Here is a 16,701-nt window from a genome sequence, read left to right on the forward strand (position 1 = left end):
CGTAGCTGGCACCAATCTGGCCCTTCGCCTCAGCCTTGGGCCTGCTTTTCCTGACCACTCTTCCCCATCGTGTGTGCTCCTGCCACCCCAACCATCTGCCTTCAAGATTTCCCCTGTCCCTACACTGCTGGTGTGGTCACCTAAGAGGCAAGAACACCGATCCCATCCCATTACAAGATATCCCATTGTAAGTCAAACTCGGCCTTGTCTCCCTTCCTTTATAGACCCTCTGGTGATGCAAAATTGGCAAAAATCATCCATTGGGTGATGAACTTGCGTTCCTTCTCCAAAACCGGAGAGGGAAATTGGTTAAGGAAGGAGTGAATAAATAAAAGGATCTATTTTTGTAATAGCAGCGGTGTATTAAGCACTTGTTTTGTGCTGAGCCCTTTCTGCTTGACTCCTTAATCCTCATTACAGCCCCCGAGAGGTGTGCCTCATTACTCTCATTTGACAGGTACGGTCACAAGACTGGTAAGTAGCAATGCTGGGAATCCACCAGGATTTATCTGACTTGAAAGCCACATTCCTATCACCCATCACCCAGAATGTACAAGCTGATACAGCTGAACAGAATAGTTAAGATACAAACCATGCAAAAACAAATCAAAATCTAAGAATGCTCAGAAAAACCCCATGTGAAACATCAATGCCTTTCTGAGCCCCAGTCTGAGACTCAATTGTCTGAAACAGGAAAACAAATCCTCAAGGTGCAATGAGAGGAGAATAGGAATGAGGCATTCAGCTTTCCCTTGGAAGAGCATCCAGAGAGGCCCACTCACTTTCTGTGCCTGGGCTCTGAGGAAATAAAGGTGGTTCTAGGAAAATCTGAAAAGTATGAGAGGAAAAAAAAATCCCTTCTGTGGTTTTTACTTTAACCAAGCCTCATTTCGCTATTTGTGTTTTATTTTTAAACTAATGTGGCTCTCTCCACCCTTTAAATTGGCACGTAAATAGCAAAAACAGAAGGAAGGCCAGCTACAAACTTCAAATGTGGTGGATTTCTCAGGAAGGAGGTACCTGACTTGAAGTGGAAATGAGGATTAAATGAGGTGCCTTAAACATTTCAAAGACAGACTTTCCACAAGGAATTTAGATCATAAGTCTTTAGAAGAGGAGCTTTGTCTAGGTTTAGGCCAGGTGTAGCGCTGACAATTTGTGAGCGAGCTCTCAGAATGTGGAAAACGAATCACACTTTCAGTGTCTGCATCATCTAATCATCTGGGCTATCACTTTGCTTATGGCTTTAAAGGGTAGCTTCTGGGGGATTTTTCTGTCCTCTGGAATCTCAGTCACGCACCCTCCCTCAGACCCCTTACTTTTCCAGAAGTTTGCTCCGGGAATTCAGTTGAGATGAGGCAATAGCTGATGATGTCACTAGGCTTGGTTTGAGATTGACTGGCCAACTCTGGACTCACCAACTGGAGGTTTTTTTCCAAACTGGGAAACCAAAGCAGAAGGAACTTGTTGAGACTTGTCACTTAATAGCTGTGTCTCTCTTGCCCTATGTCTTTGAACTAGAAGGATTCCCCTCTTACCCAAAACAAGAAAGCCCTGAACATCCCAGGCTGCTGCTTGCAAAATTCTTGGATCTTTTTGACCTTTTCTCTCTCTGCTGCTTCCCTCATTCTTTCAATGCATTCTTTCTCCAAGCATGCATCCAGGGCCTATGATCATAGATCCTAGCGGTACAGCAGAGACCCTAACATGGGCTGAGAAGTTTACTCTCTCCCGTTCCCACCTGGCTTCTGACCTCATGGTTCCAACTTCTGTGCCTGGAGAGGCCCAATAGTAGTGAATGACTTCCTCCTCCAGGTGAGGACTGGTGCTCAGACATACCTGAAATTCTGTCAGCCTACGGCAGCTCCCTGAGGTTCCATTCTGTGACCCCAGATACCTCTGTGGTGACTCCGTATTTGGTAGGAGGTTTGGGTTCTGATATACCTTCAGAAGCAAGGCTCAGAAATGCTCCAGCTTCACCACTAGCCCAGGTTCCTTCCATTTCCAATAGTCATCCGTTCAGTTTATAAGATCACTACTGACCAAAGTAGCTTAGGCTATATTCATGGCGCATCTGGTACAGTGAAAAATCCCAAAGTGCCATAATACCCCACTGTCCAAAGGAAAATGTTGGCTTAAACAGACATGTGTGATTAACTGGCAAAAGGATGTGTGGGATAATGCTTATGAGTCTTTTGGGTCTTTTTTTTTTTAAAATCTTGGGACTCTCAAGTGATCCTGAGTGACCCATAATAATGAGGGGAAGGAAGAACACTAGGCCTGTTTTAGCTTTCAAGATTATTCAAATGGAATAGATTTTCACTATCAACACCCTAGCAAAGACAGAATGCTGAAGGTAAATTGCCACTTTCTGTCTTTTTGGAAAATCCATTAATCCTGAATGATCTTGGTTTTAATCCATTCAAAAATTCAGATTATGTCCCTGGAAATCCCTTTAGAAAGTAGATTCCAAATCAGTACTCATTCTTCCTGAATATCCCACTCCTTCCAGGTACAGGAGTATCTTCTCTCCTCTTGAGGAAGGAGTGGGCCAGAGACCAGAAGGCCCAGGGAGGGTTAAGAAGGACTTTCCCATTAGCTGAGCTGCAGGGCTGTTTGGATCTAGAGAACATGTATGCGTGTTGTGTCTGCACTGAGTTCATGGTTTTGCATTCTGGCTCATGTCCAAAGCCTCCATAACACGGGGGCTGAGATTTGCCAAAGAAGGCCGATCCGTGAAGAAGGACGTGTGTCCACTCACCAAGAAGGTTTTGATGGTCAGCGTCTGTATGTCCAGCTGCTGGGGTGAAGAGATTTGGAAACTCCTGAATATTCCTGCGGGGATCTTTCCAAGCCCTTTTGGGAACCGGCAATAGCGCTTGTCTGGGGAAATTAGTTTTGCACTTTCACAGAGTGAGAGAAATTCCTCAGGGGCATTCTTGTAGTTGGGAAGAGAAATCAAACTCCGCTCATTCCTTCAGGGGCCGTGCCCCTACTAAAGCTCACCGAATCCAGTTCGGTTGGTCCAGTCTGGCGCCTTAAGTGTGTTTGGGGGGGGGCGGGGGGGGGGGGGGGGGGCGGTGCAGGAGCAGCGAAGTTCAGCGAATTTCACCTGTGGCTAAGTCCCTCTGCCGACTGGAGCAAGCGTGAGATTTCAGGGGATCGTGTTACCAGTGTGTAAACACCTTGAGTGACGGCCAAGGCTCCCGAGAGACCACAAAGGATCTCAAACCCTTCCTATCTTCCTAGAAACCCTGGCGGCCCGGCCGGCTGCTTGCTGTCTGATGCAACAGTTTGCAACGCTGTTCTGGGAGCCGAGCCTGCCGCGGGGCGCGGGGCGTGCGGCCTATGCGCATGCGCAGGCCAGGGCCCGCCCCTCCGGGCAGGGGAGAAGCTTTTCACCAGATGTGCGGGGGGCGGGGCGGGCAGGGAGACCTTTGGCAGCTCGCGCCGGCGATCTGAGCTTAATTAAACTTCTCCCGAGGCATTGGCTGACTGATTGACCCAGTGATCCAAAAAAATCAGAGAGGCCCAAATCGCCCTAACGCCACAGAAGAGCGAAGTTGGGGAGTTGGCTTTCGGTGTCCAGAGCTCGGCTTCTCTTCCCTGAGCGCCCCCAATCCACAGTGCTTTCGCGGCGGCGGGGTTGGGGGGAGATTGCCAAAGCTCACTAGGATGTCAAGGTCTTGCTGGCCTGGGCCTTCCTACCGAATTCTCAAACAGGGAAGCACAGCGGTTACAGACGGGGAGGGGTGGAGGCAAAGTTTTGATAGCATCTAAATCAGTTATCCGTCCTCCTTCATTTCTCCACCCATGTGCCTTAGAAGGGTTGTTATAAGCAGAAAGGAACATGGCATCTAGATTATTTTCCAAATTTGTGAGCCATTTAGGTATTGCTTGCATGATTTTCCTCCATACCCACATTCCTCCAATGTTGTATATTTTAAATTGACTTTTATTTTATTAACTTTTCTTATTTTTAAAATTAACTTTAAATCGATTCCCTTTTTCTCCATAGTCTTGCCTGAAGCAACAATATTAGTGAAACCACAGCTTTGATGTGCTAGTCGTATATTTTAATACACTCGAAAATAAACTCATAACTATTCAAATTGAAAAAAATGTATGTGTTAGCTAAAAGTGTTTTGTCTGCGACATTTGAAGAAAAGCTCCAGAGGTAATAACAATAACTAACATATGCTGAGTGATTGCCAGTGTCCCAGGCACTGTTTTAAGATTCTAAGTCCTTGGGACACCTTAGAAGGTGGATGTTGTTTACATTTTACAGAGGAGAAAAGAGCCACAGAGAGGTTAGGTAACTTGCATAAAGTCTTTTTTTTTTTTTTTTTTTTTTTTTTTCACGTCAGACGGGTAATGTGCCGGTGTCGTAACAAGGTTTGCGGGGAGGCACATGTCACGCAGCAGCGTGAACACCCAATCATCACGCTCATGAACTACAAAAGGATCCTGCATAAAGTCTTGTAGTCAGGATGCAAACTCGACTAACCTCACTCTAGACCAGTACTGCTATCTATGTGTGCTAAGTCACTTCAGTCATGTCTGACTCTTTGCAACACTTTGAACTGTAGCCCACCAGGCTCCTCTGTCCATGGGATTCTCCAGGCAAGAATGCTGGAGTGGGTTGCCATGGCTTTCTCCAGAGGATCTTCCTGACCCAGGGATCGAACCTGGTTCTCCTGCATTGGCATGTGGGTTCTTTACCACTAAGTGGCGCCTGGGAAGCCCCTGGCCTAAAAAGAGGCTAAGTTACTGCTGAAGATCCCCCAGGTGGTTAACATACTCCAGATTTGAACCTTAAGTCTGACTGACTGTACAACTGAGCGTTTAACTGATGTGTTGGACTCTGGCCTATTTTCCCCATTCTCACCTCATACAGCTTTATCTCTGTCTGCTTCCTTAGGAATCCAACCTGTGCTTCCAAGTCTTTCTCTCCTCACTTCCTACTTCTCCCCTTCCACTACCCCCTGGATGAGTCAAAGTTTCTCTTTTCTAGTGTTTTCTTCTTTTCTCTGAACTAAAGTTACCCATACAGCTCTGATTTCCTTGAGAATCCCTCTTTTCAAGGTCCTGTCTTCTTCACTGATCGTGGGACTGCTTATGAAGTCCACCTATCAACATTGAAACTACATTTCCCAGACTGCCATGCTTGCCTGGAATGAGAGCAAAAATCCTGTGTCAAACCATGTGGCTCCTATTTTGGGGTTGGAAAATCTGGTCACTAGCTTGGATAAAAATTGGTATGCCCATAGACTAATTCATCTGGCCCCAGGCAGACATGAATTTCCCAGGCCTCAATGATTGGGGGTAGGGGTGAGTTATTTCGGCAAACAGAACCTTCAATTAGGGACTTAAATGAAGCCTTGGCATAAGACTTCTAAAAGATGGCTGACCCCTGCCCCCAGAGATGTATTTTCTTTCTGCAACAGCCCTGGCCACCACTCCTTCCCTTTCTTCCTTTGCCCTTCTTCCAGATTCTTCTCTTAATTGTACCATCATGCCACTCCTTTGTCCCCACCCCCACCCCCATGCCCACACCCACTCTTTAACTGTTTAGTATAAAATCCAGCCCACCAGACTGAGGTTTTCTTCGACCCAAATGTTATTTTCAGAAGGAGCCATTGAGGTTGGGGTGTAATTGCAGCGTTGGGCCTCTGCAAGCCAAGCTGAAAATAATCAGCGAGGCAGATGGGGTGGGAAGAGTGTGCGGTGGCCGCTTCCACCAAAGAGCAGAAGAAACCCAATGGCATGAGTCAGAGGGAGGTGAGTGCCAGGCTGGGCCTCCTGGGCTTACAGCCGGGAGCTGAGTTAAGGAGAAACTGCCCAAGGTGTTGGGCCTTTGTCTGAGGCCGATCCAAGGTGGCCCCTGGCTGCTCATCATGAGTCCATATTTTTTGTGTGACAGCCGCCAAGCGTCTCTTGCTCTTCCTCAATTGGGTCATAGCAGCCAGTACTCCACATGGGCACTTGGCCATCCAGTTGGCTCATCCATCTCTAGAGCAAGGTTTCTCAACTTGGGCACTACTGGCATGTTGGCTTGGATAATTCTTTGTTGTGGGGGACTGTCTTGCACATTGTAGGATGTTTAGCAACATCCTTGGCCTCTACCCACTAGCCTCAGTAACACACACACACACACAAATGCACACAAGTCAGGATTACCCAAAACGTCTCCAGACATGCCAAATGTCCTTGGCTGAGAAAATCACCCCTGATTGAAAACCACTGGTCTAGAGTGATCCAGGCCTATAAAAGGGGTCACAATCAACTGTCCCTGTGGCTGCCTCATTGCTTTTCGTCACACCTGAATGGGCCCTGGTGAAAACTATTGTCCAACTCCTATTTCAAAAGACAACTATTGAATATCTCAAACCCAACACAAGCATCCACATTGTACCAGGCACTGGACAAAGTGTTGAAACTGAAGCCACAAGCAAGGCAGATGTGGTCCCTCATGAAAATGACTGAGTGATTAAACCACCCTGATTGAGAGGCTTTTAAGAAAAAGACCTGGGGTACTATAAGAAAATCGAAGAGGGTTTCTCATCTAGGTCAGGGGGGCTATTGTGAAAGGCTCTTAGGGGACTTTCCTGATGGCCCAGTGGCTAAGACTCCATGCTCCCAATACAGGGGGCCAAGGTTCAATCCCTAGTCAGGGAACTAGATCCCACATACCCAACTAAAGATGCCTCATGCTGCAACAAAGAGCGTAGATCTCAGAACAGCCAAATAAATAAATATTTAAATTTAAAAAAAAAAAAAAAGGACAAGAAGAAAGGAAGTCTTAGAGGAAATGAGGAATTAGCCAGTTGGAGATTTGAGGACGAGGCAGTGTTCCATGGAGTAGGGACAGAGTGTTCAGAAGCCCTGAGTTAAGAAGGAATGTCATACTTTGAAGGGACCCAAAGGAGTCTTTCATGGACCAGGCTCAGGAGGGTGGGTGAGAGGAGAAAACGATCACCCCCAACACTTGTTTTCCTTGTACTCCTCTAGATTTCTAGCACAAGCATGTAGACTTAGGATCACATTTACCCACACCCAACCCCCTTCCTTATCCTTGCTCACCCCCCTCAGTCACCCGGTTACCAAGTTCTGTCAGGTCTGCCATCAAAATCTCTCTGCAAACTGTCTGCTTGTCTCCCTCCCCACCACCACAGCCCCGCTGCAGGCTCTCCTCATTACTCAGCCAAATTTGTGAAATAGCTTCCTAACGAGTCATCTTCCAGTCTCTACCTCAGAGAAAGACGCATATCTCCCCATGTCTCTGCTGGCTCACAGACCCTGCACGGCTTCCAGAGGCTTGGCAGCCAGGCCGCTGCCTCCGCAGGCTCTCAGGTGGCCTTCATTCACCACCCCCAGCGTCCCTCACGCTCCTGAGCCACACCAGACCACTAGCCAGACCCCGTGGGCCTTCCCGTCTCTGTGATTTTGCTGTTCTCTTTGTCTGAAAGGCTGTTTCCCAACCAAAATCATTTGGGGGAATTCCCACATAGCCTGTAAGACCCAGAAAAAAATGAACTCATGATACTGTTTATCCCTTCTTAGGAGCCTTCTCTTCATTCTTTCCGCTGTTTTCACTGGGACTTAGATATTGCTGCTAGTTTACCGTTTATCATGTTGACCCATAGTGACCTATTTAAACCCATCCCCCTCCCAAAATCAGAGGACCTCAGAGGCAGGTAGTATAATGGACCCTGCTGGTTGATTACCTAGCACCCATTCTTCCCTTTCCAGCTTCCTAAGAGATGCCAAAGAAGTGTTGGGTTGACTAAAAAGTTCATCTGTAACATGGAAAACCCGAACGAACTTTTTGGCCAACCCAATAGAAGGCACAGTCTATTGTCTAGCAGACAAGCTAAGCTGCCATAACAGACCCAGAATATAGAGGCTTAAGCAAGCCCATGTGCCTCTGTGGAAGCTGGTCCCTTGTCCAGGGGTGGGCACACCACCCTTCCTAAGAATTGATTCAGGAATCTCTGCCTAAAATCAGTAAGTGGGAGAGACTTCTCTGGTTCCATTCTCCTCTTCCCCAATAACAGTATTCCCTGTCTGGGGCCAAGCAGACAGCTGCCTGGTAAGGACTACATTTCCCAGCCTCCCTTGCAGCTTGAATGGCTGTGAGTCTCAAGTTCTCACTAACAGACAATGCACAACAGCCTACCACTTCTAAGTGTAAAAGTGAAAGTTGTTCAGTAGTGTCCGACTCTTTGCGACCCCATGGACTGTATAGTCCATGGAATTCTCCAGGCCAGAATACTGGAATGGGTGGCCTTTCCCTTCTCCAGGGCATCTTCCCAACCCAGGGATCAAACCCATGTCTCACACATTGCAGGCAGATTCTTTTCCAGCTGAGCCACCAGGGAAGCCCACCACTTCTAAGCTGTGCCCTCAAAAAAAATGTACATATGCTCCCCTGCCCTTCCCCAGCCCTTCCCCCTTTCTGAGAGGTAAGCAAAATTGAAGCAGTCTCCCTAGACCTGGAGAGGAAAGCCACATTTGGAGGATGGTGGAGCCCTCCTATCAGTCTTGGATGGCTTTCTTCCAAACTCTTCTGTGATATGAAAGAGACAGAAATTTCTATTTTGCTTAGACTTCTGTGTTTGGAGTCTCTTAGACCTGTGATCTAGTCAGGGCCAAAGAGATACAAGGAAAGGTCTGATGGGGGTTTCTGGAGAAGAGCTCTCTGGATTTTATGAGGCAACATCATGGAGCAACCTCCTCTCTTTCTCTAACTCTGCACACACCTGGGAGTAGAACTATGGCAGTGCTCTTGCTACCAGCCTTGGAAATAGGCTACACACAAGGAGCACAGAGCTGAGAGAATCCAGGGAGATAGAGTCGTAGTTTCTGGACTAAACAACTTTGAAGTCCACTGTCTTGTCTGCTTGGGTTTACCTACAAAATACTACCAACTGTATGGTTTTTCCTGTGGTCATGTATAGATGTGAGAGTTGGACCATAAGGAAGCTGAGCGCTGAAGGACTGATGCTTTTGAACTGTGGTGTTGGAGAAGACTCTTGAGAGTCCCTTGGACTGCAAGGAGATCAAACCAGTCAATCCTAAAGGAAATCAGTCCTGAATATTCTTTGGAAGGACTGATGCTGAAGTTCCAGTACTTTGGCTACCTCATGCAAAGAGCCAGCTCATTGGAAAAGACCCTGATGCTGGGAAAGATTGAGGGCAGGAGGAGAAGGGGGCGGCAGAGGATGAGATGGTTGGATGGCATCACTGACTTAACAGACATGAGTTTGAGCAAACACTGGGAGACGGTGAAGGACAGGGAAGCCTGGAGTGCTACAGTCCATGGGGTTGCAAAGAGTCAGACATGACTTAGCATCTGAGCAACAAAGGGGCTTAAGCAATAGGAATTTACTTTCTCATGATTCTAGAAGGCTGTAAGTCCAGAGTTGGTTTCTGGTGAGGCCTCGCTGGCTGACCTGCAGACAGCTGCCTTCTCTCTGTGCCTTCACATGGCCTCATCTCTCTGTGTGTGAGAAGAGAGTGCTCTGGTGTCTCTTCCCCTTCTTATAAAGATACCAGTCTGAACGGATTAGGGTTCCAGTCTATGACCTCATTTAACCTTAATTATCCCTATCTCCAAATATAGTCCCCATTGAAGTTAAGGCTTCAACATATGAATCTGGGAGGAGGTCACAATTTAATCCAAACATCCACCCTACCTCTCGGCTTCCAGTTGCATGAGCCAATAAATGTCCTTTTGTCGGAACCAGCTCACACTGGTTTTCTCCCACTTCTTCCCTGTGGTGTTTCACTCCTCTTCATCTCCCCGCTGGAACCAGCACAGAAGGGGTCAATACATACTTGTGGAGTAAATGTTCCATCGTTCTTTTTCTTCTTTTTCCTGGAATGATGACCTCACAGATAACTTATAAGCATTTGCCTCTCTCTGCCCCAGCCTAAACACCTAAAGCAGTCACATGGCCCTCATCTCTAGAAAATTCTTCTCAGACGCGCCCATGGCTACTTGCACAGAGAGCTAAGGCTTCAGCTATAAAATCGGAAGTTTGAATTAGGCACACTCTAGCGTGCCTTCCAGCAGAAACATTCCCTGAGTCCCTTCCAGTTCAAAGGTCCCACGGCTCTGCCTGAGGCTCTCGGCAGTAGTCATCCTGTGTCCAGACCCAGGACCTTTCCGGCGCTGACAATGTGCAATCTATCAAGAGGGCCCTCTGGGCTCCAGGCCCCACTCCCTGATGGTCCAGGATTCTGTCTGAAGCTTTCTCAAGCTCTGGAGTCCCATATTCTGTAACATTATGCTGAGCACAAGAAAGTTTTCTTTCATTTGTATTTAATTTTATTTTTATTTTATTTGGCTGTGCTAGGACTTGTTACAGTACATGGGGTCTTTTAGTTGTGACATACGAACTCTTAGATGCCGCATGTGGGATCTAGTTCCCTCACCAGATACTGAACCCTGGCATGCGTAGGGAGGCATCTTAGCCACTGGACCACCAGGGAAGTCCAAGAAAGTTTTTGATTGGCTACTAGACCTCCTACCCAGCCCCCGCCTCCACCCCCAGTACACAAGAGAAAGCCCAGGGGAGAGCCTGAACTCTGGCAACCTTGTTGCTCCAGATGAGACCAGAGGAGGACTCTGCAGACACAGGCAGGCGGGAACCTCACAGTGCTCAGACACCCAGCAGGCCCTGCAGCAGGGACACTCCGCTTCCTTGTGCCCGTTGATCAGCCATCCAGACAGCCATCAGTGGTGCCCCAAACTGGGCACGTCCCAGTTCTGAGCAACAAACTTCCTTCTTTCAGCCGTGAGAACTCCACTCATCCAGACTGGGGAAAGGGCTGCCTCATTACTCAGCTTACTGGAATGTGGGAGAATCAGACCTCCGGGAAAATGACCAGTGAGTGGACTCTGGTCAGCCAGGACCTTCAAGGTCCAGAGGTGCTTCCTCCTGAGTCAGCAGCAACGCCAAGCCTTTCTTCCCACGCCTTTTGAAGTTACCATCTGGGACACTCAGCACATGCTGAGCACACACATTAGCTTTTTTTCTCTTCACAACAGCCCTGCAGGTATGCACTGTTACTAGCCCCGTTTTTTAGATAAACAGATTAAGGTTTAGAGAGGTGAAATGGCTTTGCTTGGACTGACGAAGCTGGATTGGACCTGAGTTTTGGGCTTCCCTGGTGGCTCAGATGGTAAAGAATCCACCTGCAATGCAGGAGACCAGGGTTTGATCCTCAGGTGGGAAAGATCTCCTGGAGTAGGGGATGGCTACCCATACCATGGGGAGAGGAGCCTGGCGGGCTGCAGTCCATGGGGTCCCAAAGAGTCAGACGCAACTGAGAGACTAATACTTTCACTTCTTAACCAGATGGTGGTGGGTGGTTTGGAATTGGCAGCGTCTTCTCTGGTCTTATAACTTGGGTGGGCCTCGTTGGGCCAGGAAGAATGGCATGCTGAGACCCCAGATCGTTGAGGTCGGTGCTGATGGGGAGGAAATTAGGACCAGAGAGAAACACAGTCACCGGAGTGAAGGACAAGATTGGTGGAGATCACCAAGTCAGAGTCAAGTACATAGAGGGACACCGGCTCTGTCAGCTAGGGTCTACCAGACCCAGCCAGGGTGACCAGAGGTCCCCTAACCATCAGCCCCCGGAGACTTCCCACCCTCCCCAGCAGGAGCCCTCCAGCAGGTTGGGAGCTGGAAGCTGCCTTGGAACAGCCTGTGTCCTGGTCATCTGTTTTTCCTTTATTGTCACATCTGTTCCTTTCTCTGTTCTGCTCAACATCTTTGGAAAGCAAATGACACACCCCAGACTCCCCTGCCAACTGGCTTCAGACCAGGTTTACCCAACAAAAGGTATAGTAGAAAGAGAGGAGTTTGGATGTTTGTCCCTACCCTCCACTTGACCCCTAGCTTCCAGGGATGTCTCCAGTCCTGGCTCCCTCCCCTCGTGGCTCCAGTTCCCAGTGGGCAGCCCCAGCCCCTGGGCTCAGGTACCACCCCTCCTCCCTTTATTCTTCCAGCCTCAGGGGTTGTGGCAGTTTCACCCCCGCTCCCCATGTGCCCTGCAGCTCTTGCAACCATTCTGTCTACTAAAAATGTGGTTCTGTTCTAACTGGGTCTTGCCCAGCCTGGGCTAGAAGGAGACAGTCAGCATCCTCGTCTTCTTCCCCAGCTGTAGATGGGGTCAGGGGCTCCCTGGAGAGAACGGTGATGCCTTAGTCTGTTCGAGCTGCTGTCACAAAACACCACACAGTGGGTGGCTAACGCACAAGAGAAATGTATTTCTTCCAGTTGTGAAAGCTGGACATCCCAGATCAGAGGGCCAGCATGGTCAGGTTCTGGTGAGAGCCCTGTTCTGGAAGGGGCCAGGGAGCCCTGTGGGAACTCTTCTAAGAGCACTAATAGCATTCGTGAGGCTCCATCCTCATGATCCCGTGGACTGAAGCCCGCCAGGCTCCTCTGTCCATGGAATTCTCCAAGGCAAGAATGCTGGAGTGGATTGCCATTTCCTGCTCCTGGGGATCTTCCCAACTCAAGGATTGACCCTGAGTCTCTTGCACTGCCCACAGATTCTTTACCATCTGAGCCACCAGGAAAGCCCCTCATGACCTAGGTATCTCCCAAAGCCCCCACCTCCTAATACTATCACATTGGGCATTAGGATTTCGACATATGAACTTGGAGGAGACACAAACATTCAGCCCAGGGCAGACAGGAAACTCCCGAGCATGAGGGTGGGCAGAAGATCCATCTTGCAGCCGGGACCCCGTGGACCCCTTGAGTGCCGGGTTAGGTGGCCATGAACAGAACTGAGCAGTCTCCAGCAGGACCCCATGGATCCCAGACCAAGAGCCCTGGCAAGCGGTGCGTCTGAGTCTGCAGGATGTCTTCCTGCCCATCAGGATCCACTCTGTCCCCATGTTCTCCCAGCCTCAAAACAATCTCAGCTGGGCCGCTTCCATCGTGGCCAAGTCTTAACCCCTCTGGAGCTCAGTGTCCTCCTCTGTTTTCTGGGAAAAATACAGTATGCCATCTTGGGTTGTCACGACAAGGAAATAAGGCCTGGTGCCCCACCTGGCACAGAGCCAGTGGTCATTACCTGGGAGCAGCATCCTAATTGTTGTCAGTAATAATCATCTGGGCAGCAATCATAATCAACCCTGAATATTCATTGGAAGGACTGATGCTGAAGCTGAAGCTCCAATACTTTGGCCACCTGATGAAGTGAACAGCTGGCTCCTTGGAAAAGACCCTGATGCTGGGAAAGATGGAAGGCAGGAGGAGAAGAGGGAGAGAGAGGATAAGATGGTTGGGTGGCATCGCTGACTCAACGGACGTGAGTTTGAGCAAACTCTGTGAGATAGAGAAGGACAGAGGAGCCTGGTGTGCTGCAGTCCGTGCCGTCGCAAATAACTGGACACGACTTGGTGACTGACCTGGGCAGCACTAGAGGAACTGGCAACCTGTGTGTGAGGATCTGCAGAGAGTGGGGGCAGAAGAGATAAGGTGGGGCCCCATGTGAGGCAGTCGGGCCAGAAACCAGCAGAATTTGAGGTTCTGCATCCAGGGGCCGCCTGTTGGTCTCCCACCGTGGAGGCCCACTTTCTGTACCCATTTCCCTGGCACGTTAGATTCAGCCCCAATTCCTCCAGCTGGACCTCAGTCCTGAGCAGGGGAATACTCAATGCCTGAGAAGAGGATGGAAGTTTTGTCCCTCCCTCGCCACATCTGAGAAAAGGCCAGATCCCAACAGAGGGCTCGGGGTGGGAGAGGCCGAGAACGAGGCAAGTGTTAGGTGCCTCCGCCGGCTGTTTGCTGTACGCCAGGTTCTCTGTGAAACACACAGACACTTCCTGTGTACTATTGGGTTTAATCCTCCAGCCACTAGAAGAGGAGGTATGTGGTCTGTTATCATCATCATCAACAACAAAAACATCCCCATTTGATAAAGGCATTGAACCTCAGAGAGGTTAGGGAACCTGCCAAGATCACGTAGCCAGAATTCAGCAGAGCCAGAATTTTCACCAACTCCATCTGATAAAAGCCTGCAGCCTCCCCAGGAGGAGTTAATGTGAGGCTTTTTTGGCCCACAGCGCTGGCATCAAGAGGGCATCCCCTGGCACCCCTCAAAGAGTCAAGGAAATAGGAGGCCCACAGGGAGATGGATCATTTACAGAGCTCGTCCATGACTCAGCCTGGGCCTCCGGGCCTGTTCCACCTTTGGGGATCTCTGCCAGGTGTTGAAGACAAGGGCAGGCCTGACAATGGTGTGCACTGGGAGGTTGCTGCTGATGCTTGTGTGTGTGTGTGTGTGTGTGTGTGCTGCCCACACACACACAGACACACGCGGACATAGCAGCCTGCCCCCAACCTTGGCCCAGGAGCAGACAGGGAAGGGATGTGCATCCGGCAGGTGAGGGAAGGTCTAGGTGGCTCCACTGTCCTCCTCCCAGTTCTGGGGGATGCTCATATTTTCCTGAAGGACTGGCTACGGGCCTAGAAGCTTTCGCTTTCTGTAAAGTCAAAAAGAAAGGACCTTGGGAAATCCCCTCTCCAAAATCAGTTCACACTTGACCAGCCTCTCTGAGCCTCCAAGCCAGACAGTGGCTGATGCCCTTGTCGACTCACACTGAGTGAGAACAGGCTGCCTCAGAAACCTCATCTTCCCATCCCACCGCCTCCTGGAAATCAACCTCCGAATGACCCTAAGCCTTGCTCTAGGCCCTGAGTCATACGGAATGGCTGCCTCCTAACTGCCCCATGACATAGCCCAATGTGACTGCAGGAGCGTGAGCGTTGGGGTCGTCGGAGTCTCAGTCTGGACTGATAGGAGCTGGGAGACCTGGGGCAAATGACCCAACCCTTCTGAGTTTCCTCTTCTGTAAAATGGACATAATAACTACCCACAGAAGGTCGGGTAAATGTGAGTGCTCCTGCCTCTTCCCTTTTCTCCCCCCTCCTCCCCTTTCCTCTCCCTCCTTCTGGACCTCCTTAACCTCCACTGACCATTTGGCCACCTAGCTGCTGGCCTTCGCTTCCCAGCATCCTCCCAGCTTGGGGGCCAGCCTCCGAGCCTCTCAGGAGCCAGTGGTTTTGCCGCCCTTTGCTTGTGGGCTGCCGTGGGCCAGCTCCCCTGAGAGCAAAGGCCTCAGAGTTGGGAGACCGGGGCCCCACCCTCTTCATAAACACTAGTTGGGCACCAAGTGACCTCAGGAGGGAAGTGCTCGGCTGGGACCCTCCTCTTCAGCCCTGCCGGCCGCTGTATGTTCCAGGGGAAGCTCCAGGCCAATCTGGCACCCTGGTACCCAGGCCACCTCCATCCTGGAAATAGGCACTTAGAGCCGAACCCTTGGCTGAAGGTGGAAGGAAGTGAACAGGCCCTGAATGCCTCCGTCCTGCCCTCCCACAGCCCCACCCTGGCTGTCCCAGACAAGCAAGTTCTCTCTAATTTAAGTGTTTTTAGCGATCATGATAGACATTCATAAAGAGGACGTTACTGTTCCTCTTTGTTTCTTAAAAATAAAGACAGGAATTACGTATAACAAAATATTAATCATTTGAGCTCTGGGCAGTGGAGAGGTGTGTGTTTTACTGTTTTTTGGAATACCCCTTTCTGTATTGTTAAAATTTCTCTAAATTAAAACATGTTTAAATACATAAGCTTCTTACAGGTTTATGGGGGGAAAAAATCGAAAATGCCAAAAAGTAGAAAGAGAAAAATAAGAATCACCAAAATCTCTCCTTGGGAATCAGGCAATTTATATATTGGCTAATCTCCTCCTGGTGTGTATTTATATAGTTTTCATCTTTTTCTAAAGGAGATATAATTGGTATATAACATTGTGTTCATTTTATATTCACTCTATTCTTTTTACCAAAAAACAAAACCCTAGAATTATACTGTTTAATAACCTTTTTTCCTCTCCCAACAATATATTTTAAACAGTTTCCCATGCCCTTGGAGATTAATATTTACTTTAGTACATTTTTTTTTCAAACTTTTTCCATGTAATCATGAATAAGGTATATATTTTATGGTTAGAACCTATATGGATCATATATAGGGGTCATTTATACCTTTTATTATTTTTTCTTATTTAAAAAGAACTTCTTTTTCAATAACTTCTGTTGTAACTCAATGGAAAATACAGGTAAACAAACAAAACTACATGTGAAAACCTTGTAGCCTCACCACTCTGAAATAACCTCTGCTGACATTTTAGTTTTTAACCTTCCCATCCACTTTTCTGCATACATAAGTCAGTCAGTTCAGTCACTCAGTCGTGTCTGAATCTTTACGACCTCATGGCCTGCAGCACACCAGGCTTCCCTGTCCATCACCAACTCCCAGAGTTCACTCAAACTTGATGCCATCCAACCATCTCATCCTCTGTCATCCCCTTCTCCTTCCACCTTCAATGTTTCCCAGCATCGGGGTCTTTTCAAATGAGTCAGTTCTTCCCATCAGGTGGCCAAAGTATTGGAGTTTCAGCTTCAGCATCAGTCCTTCCAATGAATATTCAGGACTGATTTCCTTTAGGATGGACCGGTTTGATCTCCTTGCAGTCTAAGTGACTCTCAAGAGTCTTCTCCAACACCTCAGTTCAAAAGCATCAATAGCTCAATAGCATACATACGTAAATATATGTAAACACACATTTGAAAATAAAACTGGAATCATACAATTCATATTATTTTG

General features: G+C 48.6%; 1 long non-coding RNA gene and 1 other non-coding gene across 2 annotated transcripts; both read right to left on the reverse strand.

The window, feature by feature from the left end:
* Positions 1-341: 341 nt before the first annotated feature.
* On the reverse strand, positions 342-3,304 carry LOC132657837 (uncharacterized). The gene is made up of 2 exons (XR_009596555.1): positions 2,762-3,304; positions 342-1,440 (listed from the first exon to the last, which is right to left on the reverse strand). It is a non-coding gene; the product is annotated as an uncharacterized LOC132657837 (long non-coding RNA).
* A 1,057-nt stretch (positions 3,305-4,361) lies between these two features.
* Positions 4,362-4,466, reverse strand: LOC114118589 (small nucleolar RNA U13). The gene has a single exon (XR_003591831.1). It is a non-coding gene; the product is annotated as a small nucleolar RNA U13 (small nucleolar RNA).
* Between the last annotated feature and the right edge of the window lie 12,235 nt (positions 4,467-16,701).

Source organism: Ovis aries, chromosome 15 (assembly GCF_016772045.2).
Source record: "Ovis aries strain OAR_USU_Benz2616 breed Rambouillet chromosome 15, ARS-UI_Ramb_v3.0, whole genome shotgun sequence".
Classification (NCBI taxonomy): Eukaryota; Metazoa; Chordata; class Mammalia; order Artiodactyla; family Bovidae; genus Ovis; species Ovis aries.